The sequence below is a fragment of the Schistocerca piceifrons genome, chromosome 4, assembly GCF_021461385.2.
Source record: "Schistocerca piceifrons isolate TAMUIC-IGC-003096 chromosome 4, iqSchPice1.1, whole genome shotgun sequence".
Lineage (NCBI taxonomy): Eukaryota > Metazoa > Arthropoda > Insecta > Orthoptera > Acrididae > Schistocerca > Schistocerca piceifrons.
In genome coordinates, this window is record NC_060141.1 from 538,922,996 (window position 1) to 538,936,535 (window position 13,540).

A 13,540-nucleotide genomic window follows, 5' to 3' on the forward strand; every position below is an offset into this window, starting at 1 on the left:
TCACAAACGTTTTATTTCCCTTTATAAGCAAACATACATTGATCAATTAGAGCCTACATCTTAATAATAATATTCACAACAATGCAATGATCTAAGACTGTATAAAATTTTGTTCAAAACATTCTGGGACCTGTTACATTAATGCGTTGGCAAACATATTTTCAAAAAAAGTGTGTGTGAAATCTTATGGGACTTGACTGCTAAGGACATCAGTCCCAAAGCTTACACACTACTTAACCTAAATTATCCTAAGGACAAACACACACACCCATGCCTGAGGGAGGAATCGAACCTCCACCGGGACCAGCCGCACAGTCCATGACTGTAGCGCCTTAGGCCGCTCGGCTAATCCCGCGCGGTAAACATATTTTCAAACGCAACATCTCCACAATGACATGTACACGAATTTAATAGTCTTCGATTGTTCAAAACAATCTGGCACATGTAATGCAACCCGGCACTTTTTGCATTCCCACATTGTTTCGTTGCGTCGTTTATGCTTTCTGCAGACTACAGAAGCTCTCGCAGAATTTACTTTTGATGGTGTTGGATCAATATGTTTGGGAAAATGTGCCCAATGTTGCGTGTGCAGTCTTTGTGGTATATCGCCGAATGCTAATCGTCCCTCCCGATTCTACTCCGGTAAAGGTGTAGTTTTCAACAATGATTTTGCAATGTAAATCCTATATTCTGCGTAGCTCTGTCGTTTGCCGCTTTGTATTAAGTAATACAAAATGTACATTTTAAACAAAGGTAAACATCAAATAGGTAAAAGAATATTTTGCGGTATCCTTTCATACATTTTCTCATCACAGGGAAGCATGCCAGCATCTGATCTCAGCGACCAATTCCAATCATACCTCTATTGTATTCGACGACACATTTCGGTTTCCAGAGGGCTGTGTCTGTGGCAATCATTTCTGCTGTTGAATGTTTTGTGGAAAGCATGTAAACGTATAGTTTATCTTTCCATTTTAGTGCCAATATTCCACTACAGCTCCTCACTGTATATTCTCCTTTCTTTAATTTTGCCTTCAGGAAGTCTGTGGGCATATTTTTTCTGTTTGAGTGCACCGTTCCAATCACATTAGTTTTATTGGTGAGGAGAGTTTTGAAAAGTTTCGGTGAAGAAAACCAGTTATCTAAATATGGAGTATGCCCTTTATGTAATACCGACTGTGATACTTGTAGAACTACACTTTCAGAGGCACTGCCACTAGCATCACGTTTCTCACTACCCGTGTATATCTTAAAATCATGGCAGTATCCTGAACCTGAAGCACAAAATTTATAAATTTTAATACCAAACCTCGCTCTTTTCGATGGGTTAAATTGTTTGTAGGATAAGCGCTCCTTAACTTTCATTAATGATTCATCAGTGGCAATATTCTCTTGCATTGTGTACACTTCCTTAAATTTTTGATTGAACATATCTATGACTGGCCTCAGTTTGTACAGGTTATCTGTGTTGTTGGCTAAACTGTTATTCGCTAGATGCAGAAATCGACTTATGTGTAGAAATATCTCCTGAATGGCATCATCTTCCATAAATATTGGCGTTTCTATAACGGCCCTCCTAGACCAATACATCTGAATCGACGGTTTCCTTACTTCAGCCATGATTATACATAGCGCAATGTATATTTTTATTTCATTACAGCCGACAGGAGACCACTTTTGGTCTATTTTTCGTCTCTTCTGTTCATTGTTGAGTACATCTTGTGCGTATCTATTCGTCTCAGTTACGATGTTTTCCCAAAATGCACTATTAAATACAGGGTGATTCAAAAAGAATACCACAACTTTAGGAATTTAAAACTCTGCAACGACAAAAGGCAGAGCTAAGCACTATCTGTCGGCGAATTAAGGGAGCTATAAAGTTTCATTTAGTTGTACATTTGTTCGCTTGAGGCGCTGTTGACTAGGCGTCAGCGTCTGTTGATGCTAAGATGGTGACCGCTCAACAGAAAGCTTTTTGTGTTATTGAGTACGGCAGAAGTGGATCGACGACAGTTGTTCAGCGTGCATTTCGAACGAAGTATGGTGTTAAACCTCCTGATAGGTGGTGTATTAAACGTTGGTATAAACAGTTTACAGAGAATGGCTGTTTGTGCAAAGGGAAAAGTTCTGGACGGCTGAGAACGAGTGATGAAAATGTAGCACGCATCCAGCAAGCATTTGTTCGCAGCCCAGGAAAATCGACTCGCAGAGCTAGCAGAGAGCTGCAAATTCCACAATCCACTGTATGGAGAGTCCTACGAAAAAGGTTAGTTATGAAACCTGAACGTCAACTACCCGAGGCGATGGATCGGCCGCCAGGCAGCCCGTGACAGAGCACTTCATCACTGGCCTCCAAGAAGCCCTGATCTTACCCCCTGCGATTTTTTCTTATGGGGGTATGTTAAGGATATGGTGTTTCGGCCACCTCTCCCAGCCACCATTGATGATTTGAAACGAGAAATAACAGCAGCTATCCTGATATGCTACAGAGAGTGTGGAACGAGTTGGAGTATTGGGTTGATATTGCTCGAGTGTCTGGAGGGGGCCATATTGAACATCTCTGAACTTGTTTTTGAGTGAAAAAAAAACCTTTTTAAATACTCTTTGTAATGATGTATAACAGAAGGTTATATTATGTTTCTTTCATTAAATACACATTTTTAAAGTTGTGGTATTCTTTTTGAATCACCCTGTATTACATAGAAAACGTCTAATGCTCTTATGCTTGTACTCACGTGCTGTAAAGCTGCTTCCTTTATTCCGGGAGTTTCCGTAAACGTCCAGATTGTTGGTTCATTGCCTTCCGTTTTCCACATCCACGACTCTGATTGTTGCTGGTAGGTTTGCTCTTCTTCCTCAGTATCATCTTCAATCACCAGCCGCTCACACCGTTTTCGTACATGAGGGTATGGCAACGGGTATCACCTTGTCCATTCTCTCATCATCGTACAACACACTACAATAACACTGAGCTTGCGCGCGCACCAATACTAACACCACTGTCACTGCCGCTGTCAAAATATCCTGCAGATTCATTGACGGCTATGCCACCACATGTCTCCCTTTCCTCGTGAACACGTTTGCTACATGTCGGGAACATTGTGAAAGTATTTTTGTTATGTCGGCAGGTCCGAATGCGGCAAAGAACACTTCATGTATGCCGCGTGTACTCGATCAGCTCCGCAACGTGTCAGAGACGTTCTGATGAAAGAAGAAACTATTACCATCAGTATTTGGCATGCTAGCCGAGGAGAGTTGGTGGTTTGAAGTTCCTGATCACCAGATTTCACAACAATTGCCTGGAATAAAATCCAGGTTTCTTCACAGTGCGGCATGCTGTTGGTGTCGATGTGTCTGTCCCATAGGAACGATAAGCCCATTGGCTCCCTTTATGCTCTTTGCTATTTGTGTACTATTTACTGGCAACGGGTGTCACCTTGTGCATTCTCTCACCATCGTACAACACACTACAATAACACTGAGCGTGCGCGCGCACCAATACTAACACAAACAGACACGCACACACACACACACACACACACACACACACACAGACACCCACACACATTACACTTACCTACGTTCAACAGACACGCTTAAGATACAACTAATAGATTTTAACTAACTTATGCTAAGAACAACACACACATCCATGCACGAGGGAGGACTCGAACCTCCGGCGGAATGGGCCGCGCAGTCCGTGACATGGCGCCTCAAACCGCGCGGCCCATCCGCTCGGTGATGTATTACAGTCGAAGCACGAGACGAAGTACCTCGAATCAGGTAAACTGTTCATAAAAAACGATCATTTAATTACTATTAGTTAATTAACACTTCGATATACGGCGATAACTTGTCTATTACTTTGCCACGACAAGTACCAGTTTCAATTTCGTAATCCTTTGATCAAAGAGAGTCGTATGGTATACATCAAAGTAACATTGTGTTTAATTTTTTTTGGCATTTGTCAAGTGATTTTTGTTTCTGTATATTTATACCTCTTTCAGCTCACTTCTAACACGGTTCAGTCTATGCATTAACAACACAATTTGTGTGAGAAGAGAACTGCATATTTTTGAAGGAATCCAGATGTCATATACATGCATTGAATTATTCACACAACTGGCCACCAACACTTCACAGTTCTGACATACGTCTTGTTTGACACTATGAGAATGACTTGAGAAGCCGCCAGAATAACAGAGGCAACCTCAGCTGAAGATGAGCAGTTGTGTGGACATTGTTGGAGAGTGTTGAGCTATTTGGGACACTAATTCTCATTTTTCGATTACATAATGTGTTGGAAACTCTTGACTATGCTAGTTGCAAGATGTCTTTGTTTTTGTAGTGAATAACAGCTTTTCGTACGCTGCGAGCCGGCATCGGTGGCCGAGCGGTTCTAGGCGCTTCAGTCCGGAAACGCGCAGCTGCTACGGTCGCAGGTTCAAAAATGGTTCAAATGGCTCTGAGCACTATGGGACTCAACTGCTGAGGTCATTAGTCCCCTAGAACTTAGAACTAGTTAAACCTAACTAACCCAAGGACATCACAAACATCCATGCCCGAGGCAGGGTTCGAACCTGCGACCGTAGCGGTCTTGCGGTTCCAGACTGCAGCGCCTTTAACCGCACGGTCACTTCGGCCGGCTCGCAGGTTCGAATCCTGCCTCGGGCATGGATGTGTGTGATGTCCATAGGTCAGTTAGGTTTAAGTAGTTCTAAGTTCTAGGGGACTGATGACCTCAGGTGTTTAGTCCCATAGTGCTCAGAGCCATTTGAACCATTTTTTTCCTACGCTGCGCCACCGTGCACGGCCGCTGGGAAGCGCCGGTCATGTTGCTCGCGGGCAGACGCATCCAGTATAGGCTACATGACAGACCACTTGCCTGATAGCGATATTGCACGCGTTTTGCGCATGCGCAAATCATTTGACCGCGATGCCCGTGGGCTGAAGGTCAGGGCAGCACGGTCGCATACAATACAGCACGGCTGCTCGATTGCTGCACATCAGCTATTCACCCACCGCCGCCCACGTGTGTCCCGCTGCCTGCGAACTGTCACTCGAACTCGAACAGCGTAATACTAACATAAATGTGACATAATGTCACGCAAGAGGCAGGCGACCGTTATTGTAATAATCAGTAATTCTGCTCAGGCAGCCTGGATCACAAAAGTCAAACATCAGGCGAGGAATTACCGTGTTCCTCATATGACGCGTTTCGGAATTTATCCTTTATCAGATTTCCAGGAGAGGTTGACAGATACGATATGGCGTTTCACATACAAATTGAAATGCATGTGTGTGTGTGTGTGTGTGTGTGTGTGTGTGTGTGTGGGTGTGTGGGTGTGGGTGTGTGTGTGTGTGTGTGTTGTTCTTAGCATAAGTTAGTTTAAGTAGTGCATAAGTCTAGGGACCGATGACCTCAGCAGTTTGTTACCTTAGGAATTCACACACATTTGAACGTTTTTTGTGAAATACATCAATGGATTAAAAAGACTCTTCTAAAAAATGTATGGAAATTAAGACAAGCAGTGTTCCCATATCAGGATTGCAATATTAGTTAATGGAAATTATTCGCCACAAAACCCAATATGTTACTGCGGTGGTGGTGATGTTTAATACGTGTTAGCAAAGCTGTGTACAATTTCTAAACGAAAAACAAAATACGAAAGCTTTAACCACAAAAAGAATGCTGATAGAAGTAAATATAAGTAGAAAAATCGATATGGTGAAGCAGTATTTCGTATTGTAATGTTACGTCAGATCAATCTTCCATTGAGAAAAATTTTAGGTCATAATTTACAAAGGTGTTTTCATCTGAAGCAGCCGATGTGGAATAGGTCGAGTGGTCAAAACCGATATCGAATTTTTGAAAAGCGCCGAAAGTTCATAGATTTACGCTGCCTGACGAAAAAAGTGGACCACCCGGTAGATGTGGTTGGATGTCAAAGTAACTTCCGACAAGTACACACCATCGGCAGAATTGTAAATTAACAGAGTTGCAATTGGGTGTGACAGGTAGAAAAGCCACCATAGTGCACTAGCGCTGTTAGTGCTTAGTGCAGGTACCTGCCTGGTAGGCGTGAAAAGCGTCAGATATTGCTCACTGGGAAGGACACAGAGATGTGTACACTTGTATGAGACAGCGTTATCAGCACATGACAGAATTTGAAAGGAGCCTCATTTTGGCATTCTATTTAGCTGGCTGGTCGAAACGTGCGATATCCACCATTTTGGGGCAATGGGAAGACAGCACAATGATATGTTGCGATCCTTCACCCACCTGTGTTATCTCTCTTATGTATCATCATGGTTCCATTTTCAATAACACGATATGTTCTTGTTGTGGTCTTCAGTCCTGAGACTGGTTTGATGCAGCTCTCTATGCTACTCTATCCTGTGCAAGCTTCTTCATCTCCCAGTAGCTACTGCAGCTTACATCCTACTGAATCTGCTTGGTGTATTCATCTCTTGGTCTCCCTCTACGATTTTTACCCTCCACGCTGCCCTCCAGTACTAAATTGGTGATCCCTTGATGCCTCAGAACTGTCCTACAGACCGATACCTTCCTCTGCTCAAGTAGTGCCACAAATTTCTCTTCTCCCCAATACTGTTCAATACCTCCTCATTAGTTATGTGATATACCCATCTAATCTTCAGCATTCTTCTGTAGCACCGCATTTCTAAAGCTTCTATCCTATTCTTGTCCAAACTATTTATTTCCATGTTTCAGTTCCATACATGGCTACACTCCATACAAATACTTTCAGAAACGACTTCCTGACACTTAAATCTATACACAATGTTAACAAAGTTCTCTTCTTCAGAAACGCTTTCCTTGCCATTGCCAGTCTACATTTTATATCCTCTCTACTTCGACCATCATCAGTTATTTTGCTCCCCAAATAGCAAAACTCCTTTACTACTTTAAGTGTCTCATTTCCTAATCTAATTCCCCCAGCATCATCCGAGTTAACTCGACTACGTTCCATTATCCTTGTTTTGCTTTTGTTGATGTTCATCTTATATCCTCCTTTTAAGACACTGTCCATTCCGTTCAACTGCTGTCTCTGACAGAATTACAATGTCATGGCAAACCTCAAAGTTTTTATTTATTCTCCATGGATTTTAATACCTACTCCGAATGTTTCTTTTGTTTCCTTTACTGCTTGCTCAATATACAGATTGAATAGCATCTGGGAGAGGCTACAACCCTGTCTCACTCCCTTCCCCACCACTGCTTCCCTTTCATGTCCCGATACTCGTTCACAAATATCACTGGTCAATGTGTGACATTGAGCTTGTACCGTGGCCCATACCTGTTCCAGGTGGAGCACGTGTAGGACCAGGTCGGACATTAGCTTCGACCCAATGCCAGTGTCCAGGATGTCAAGGACCAGATTCTACGCGTATGGGCCAGTTTGCCTCAGGAGAGATTAAAACGGCTTTATGACACACTTACCAACCGAATCAGTGCATGCATCCAAGCCACACAGGGTGCAAAGTAACACTGGTAAATGGGCTCTTACTATAAAGTTCTTTGTAAATTTGACACGATTTTGTGATCACTGAGATAACATAACCTACCCTCCCTACCAGTAAAGTTTAATTTCGTTACCTCCTCCCCTTCCGGGTGATTCACCTTTTTCGTCTGCTAGTGTTTCAGTACAACGTCACTGAAGACCGTCATTACCTTAGTCGGATCCCAGTGGACTTCACAACATTTGGTCAAATAAGGTGACATGTGTCATCAGACAGAAATCACTGCAGATGAATGCATTAGTGTTTCGACCTTCAGCTCTGTTACAGAGAGCAATAGTGTGACGGTACACTGCGGACGGGCCCAGCTGTCACGCCCCGTGACCTCTGGCGGGCCCACATAGCTCGCATGCCGACGCATAACTTAGGCACGGGCCGCCCGCTATTTTGGAAGCGTCGCGCCGCGGCGACGGCCGACTCGCTGCCGGAGAATGCAGCAGCGGCGCGCCGGCCAACGCCGTGTCCGCTCCCGCTGACCGCCCCAGCACCTGCTGCCGTCCAGCTAACGAGAGCTCTGCAGCACACCAGCTGCGGCGGCGGCTCCGGTCCTCATAAGGGACAAAAAAGTCACGTCCCACTAGTTACAACACAGGTACTAAAATAAACTTCGTCCGAACTGGCTTGGGGAGACCCAACGGTTCCGACCGACCCCCGTGTCATCCTCACCGACAGACGTCACTGGATGCTGATATGGAGGGGGCGTGTGATCAGCACACCGCTCTACCGGCTGTTGTCACCTTTCGTAACCGGAGCCACTACTTCTCAATCAATTAGCTCATCAATTGGCCTCACAAGGGCTGAGTGCACCCTACTAGCCAACAGCGTTCGGCAGACTCTGCCTGTCTCCCGTTCAAGCCATCCCGAACCGCACAATAACCCTGGGTTCGGTGTGGGGCGGCGGTGGAGTGAGTGGACTGCTGCAGGCTGTTGTAGCCTGTTGTGGGGTTGAGTACCACTGAGGGCTACTGAGGGGACGAAACCTCTCCGTCAGTTCTAGGTCCCCAGTTCCATACAGTACAATCATTACATGAAAGCAGCTGAGACAGACTACGCTAGTAAACTTCCTGGCAGATTAAAACTGTGTGCCGGACCGAGACTCGAACTCGGGACCTTTGCCTTTGCGGGCAAGTGCTCAGTTATTATTATTTATTATTTATTTATTTAACCTGATCAGATTAGGGCAATCAGGCCCTCTCTTACATCGGACCAGTGTTCCACACATGCAGCATTTCACACATCAGAGTAACATCATGAACATAGTTTAAATGAGAAAATTAGCTTACTCTAGTGACAATATGAATAAAGACTAGTGACTAAGACCTAATAAAGTAAATGCGGAACTATTTTTACAACAGTTGCTATACATACAGATTATGATAAAAGCAATAATAATAACAGTAAAACAAAAAATCAAATAATAATGATTAACATGACTAAGACCTAATAAAGTAAATGCTGGCAGTATTTTTACATCAGGTGCTATACATATAGATTATGGTGAAAGCAATAATAACAACAGTAAAAAAAAATCAAATAATAATGACAACATGAGAAAGATTCGCAATAGTAATGAAGGTTTGTGCAGATGTACTTTAATATTTTGGTGTGTAAAGTAGATGTTTACTAGTATAGCGAGTTTTGGGTAAGGGAGGTTTAAGGAGGGGGAGAGAGAGAAGTAATGAGGTGAAGTGCACTCATGTACAGAGGAAGGCATTACTGTTGCTTAAGTAGATACGTCATTAACTGTTTTTTGAAGCCGGTCATGTTTTTAAGTTCTCTAAAATAACGAGGGAGGTTATTCGAGAGTCGGGTTCCCGCTACTGTAAAGGACTTGGAGAAGGTGACTGAGCGATGCAGTGGAACGGAGAGGATTTTATTATGATGGGAACGTGTGTTTCTGTCATGCTGTTCCGACATGAGTGTTAGGGACGAGGAGAGATATGAGGGACAGTGTACATTTATAAGGCAGTAGATGAGACAGAGTGTATGGAAATATCTGCGTTTGTCTGCACGCAGCCAGGACAATTTTGCATATGCTGGTGAAATGTGATCAAAAAGTCGAACGTCACAGATATATCGGACGCAGGCATTCGTGACCAGTTCTAGACGTCGGGAATTTTCCTGAGAGAGGCCTTGTAGGATAATATCGCTGTAGTCAATGATTGGGAGTATAAGCGTTTGTACTAATTTCTTAGTAGAGCACTTGCCCGTGAAAGGCAAAGGTCTCGAGTTCGAGTCTCGATCCGGCACACAGTTTTAATCTGCCGGGAAGTTTCATATCAGCGCACACTCCGCGACAGAGTGAAAGTTTCATTCTGGATACGCTTGTAAAGCTTCAAATAACGATCACATACAGATAATCATCCAATCAAAGGGGGTAAGTTGTGGTCGGTACAGAGTGATCTCTGTCTAAATTGGATGTCGAAATCCAGTTGCCTATAAAATGGCGACCACGAATACAAAAGAACATACTATCCTACTCACAGGAGCCTACTGCATCGCATATTTCACAGTTCGGGAGAAGAACGAGATGGACTGTTTCGAGACTGTTGCAGGAAAAACGGCGAAAATTCTGCTGTATCATTTCAAAAATCTCCTGTGATCCGGAAATTGGAAGATGATCAGAAAACTGAATACACTTTATTTCACTTAAGTTTTATTCACACAGTGCATTTCCATGCAGAAGAGTGCCACGAGATGCAGCAGAATTCAATAAATTACTTTGTTTATTATCCACAACCTTAAATACACTGCCTGACGGAAGTGGGGACCCACAAGGGGAAAAGAAAACGATATGAGTCTTCTCCGTTTGAGAGGGTATGTGATGTTATTTCAATGATTACAATGTCGAGTCAAATTTATACAAAACTTAAGCTCACTTATCATTATAACGATGTACCACCTCTGTCCTGGAAGCATACACTGATTCTGTTGGGAAGAGTGTCATAAAGTCTTTGAAATCTGGCTTTGCAGGACAGAGCGGATCATGTTGTAGAAAGGGGCCAAGGTCAATTACTGTTAGTTATACAAGAACACATAACTTTATTCCTCGAAACCAATGCACAGTTTTCTCTTTAAAACAACAAAAATCAATTCACGGATGAGGGCCCAAGTAACTTCTCCAAAATAAGTTTATAAGATTCCTTCTAAAACACCAAGATTTAGAGTAACGGCAGAAGGCCTTACTTAAGTAAAATTGCAATATCTTCTCGGCTAAAGGCCGAAATAATATTTCAGATCAGCCAAGGAAATTCTTTAAGAGCCAATCATTTACAAATTTCGGCTAAAGGCCATATTAAGGCAATTCCAAATTAATTCTTCGGCTGAAAGCACAATAAATTTTTTTTTACATAATAAAGGAGAGGCTTTATACTTAATAAAGGAGAGGCTTGAAAGATAACCTTTTACACAGTACAACAGAAAAACATCTTAAGAAAACCTGAAGTGTCTTGTTGGCTGAAGGCTCAAACAATTACTCAAGAATAATTAAAGACAACCATAAGATTTAATTACTCAAGAATAATTAAAGACAACCATAAGATAAACATTTACAGAACACGGCTGAAGGCCGTTTCAAGAATTCAAGATAATTAAAGAGAAACTTTACAGACAAGGAATTACATATTAAAGCCACAGATTCTGAAACAAACTCGGCTGAGCCCCTAAATATAGAGCAACAAGAATTTTAAATAAAACACGGCTGAAGGCCTAATCTTAAAATAGTTGACATGAAGTTCGGCTGATGGCCATATACTAAACATAAAATAGAGAACATCAATACACGCCTGAGGCCTGCTACCAAATGAAATGACAATCATAAACAACAAACAGTGGTGCTCAGGAGTGTTCCTAGGGTCGGCCTGGGGAGGAAACTCTAAGCACAGTTTAGATGAGACAGGCAGCCAAGCGTAACATTAAACAATCGGGTGGCAACTCGGCCTAGGGACCGCTGAAGAAACAACCAACAGCCTACTCAATTCCCTTCCACCCGACAAACTCGCTGCTCTATTTCAACCGACCGACTGACTACTCCAGTACGCAGACAGCATTCATCTGCTCAGTAGAAATCACAGAAACTGCACACGGTTCCACGTAAACACACTTGCACAAGAACTCGAACAATCGTAAAGGCAATCACTGTGGAACAACAAGGACGAATCAATTCGACTCACAGAGAGTTTCCACAAGCGATCGGCGACCAAATACACGTCGTCCGATGAGACGACCGATCGAACGACCATACCAGGTCGTCTTCACTGAAGTTACGTGTGTCGGCAACGGTCGAGCGAGTCTTGGCTGTCCGAAGCTGACTGCAGCTCCAACCCTACTCAACTCGGTTTCCGTTCGGAATTCAGAGAGACGGCGACACGGGCATACTGACTCGCCCCAACCATGCAGAGGTAACTCTTGCCCATTGGCCACGACATCTCTGCACAAGGAAGGAACCGACACATGTCCGGCAAGATGACCAACTGACGAGGCCCAGAAATGGGTGGCTAGCACACTGGACTCGCATTCGGGAGGACGACGGTTCAATCCCGCGTCGGGCCATCCTGATTTAGGTTTTCCGTAATTTCCCTAAATCGCTCCAGGCAAATGCCAGGATGGTTCCTGTGAAAGGGCACGGCCGACTTCCTTCCCTGCCCTTCCTTAATCCGATGAGACCGATGACCTCGCTGTCTGGTCTCCTCCCCCAAACAAACAAACCAACCCAGAAAGGGTCAAATGATCAAATACACGTCGCCCGATGAGCCGACCAACCAACGGTCGTCCCGCTCCAATCTCCTTCCGTCGGACAGTTAATGTGTGTCGCCAGCGGTCGGTGAGCACTGGCTGTCCTCACCTCACTGGCGCTCCATCCCCGACTTCACTGCCAGTCCGTCCCCCGACTGACTCCACTGCTGGTCCGTCCGCCACTGAACTCCCGCCACACGACGACCCGGAAATACAAGCGGTCGCTCCAGAGATGGTACGACAGTGCCCTTATCGATAGACGCTGCTGCTGCCACTCATGGGCAAGCAAACCAGCAACCTAATGACGCCAGTAAATCGAATTAAAAGAAAAACGAGGCGACAGAACAACAAATAGAAGATGACGAGCAACAAACGGCATGACCGCGAGCCGCGCACGGCTCAGTCTTTGTATCCTCTCCCGAGGTAAACTGGCCCACAACTATTGTAACCGGACTTTGATTGGTGCAGTTGATGTCCAAACTCCTCCCGCACATGTTGTATTGGCAATAAATCTGAGGATCTTATTGAGCACAGAAGTGTTATGCAGAGAGTTCATAGAGAGATGTACCACGTTTGGACGAGTTGTGTCCTGTTGGAAAATGGAATTGTGATACTGTAGCATGAGAGGTAACGCACGAGGACGCGGGATATCCGTCACGTACTACTGTGCCTTCAGAGTTCCTTCGTTCACTACCAGCCGTGACTTGAAATCATATGCAATGGCTACCAACACCGTGACACCAGGAGCAACACCGCTGCGAGTCTCCAAAACACTGGAAGAATGGGACGTCTCCCCAGGTCGCTGCCATATTCGACGGCGGCGATGAGTCAAGAAGTGCAGAACCGCGATTCACCGTTGGCCACAATGCTGCATGATTCTTCAGCAGTCGATGCTTCACGGTCATGACATCAGTCCAATTGTGGTGTCAACAGTAGCCTACCCAAGGGACAGTATTTCCCTAAAGACGGTTGCTGCTACTCTCCAAACAGTGGCGCGGGGTGACAAGGAGCGTTGCAGGAATTCAGTTACTAGACCTTGGATGTCAGGCAAAGATGTGAAGCGGTTGCGGCACGAAATGGCGATTCTTCCTTCTGATGGCCAGACGTGGCAGAGAGGAACGTTGACGAAGAGTGTGCCTGCCCTCACCTTCCCATGTAGTTCAACATCGGGCCTCTGTCAAATGCGAATGACCACAAATCTGAATATTGTGCGATTAGATCAATGCGATTAGATCAGACGGCCAAAAGAGGTCTCGTTAAAACTCTG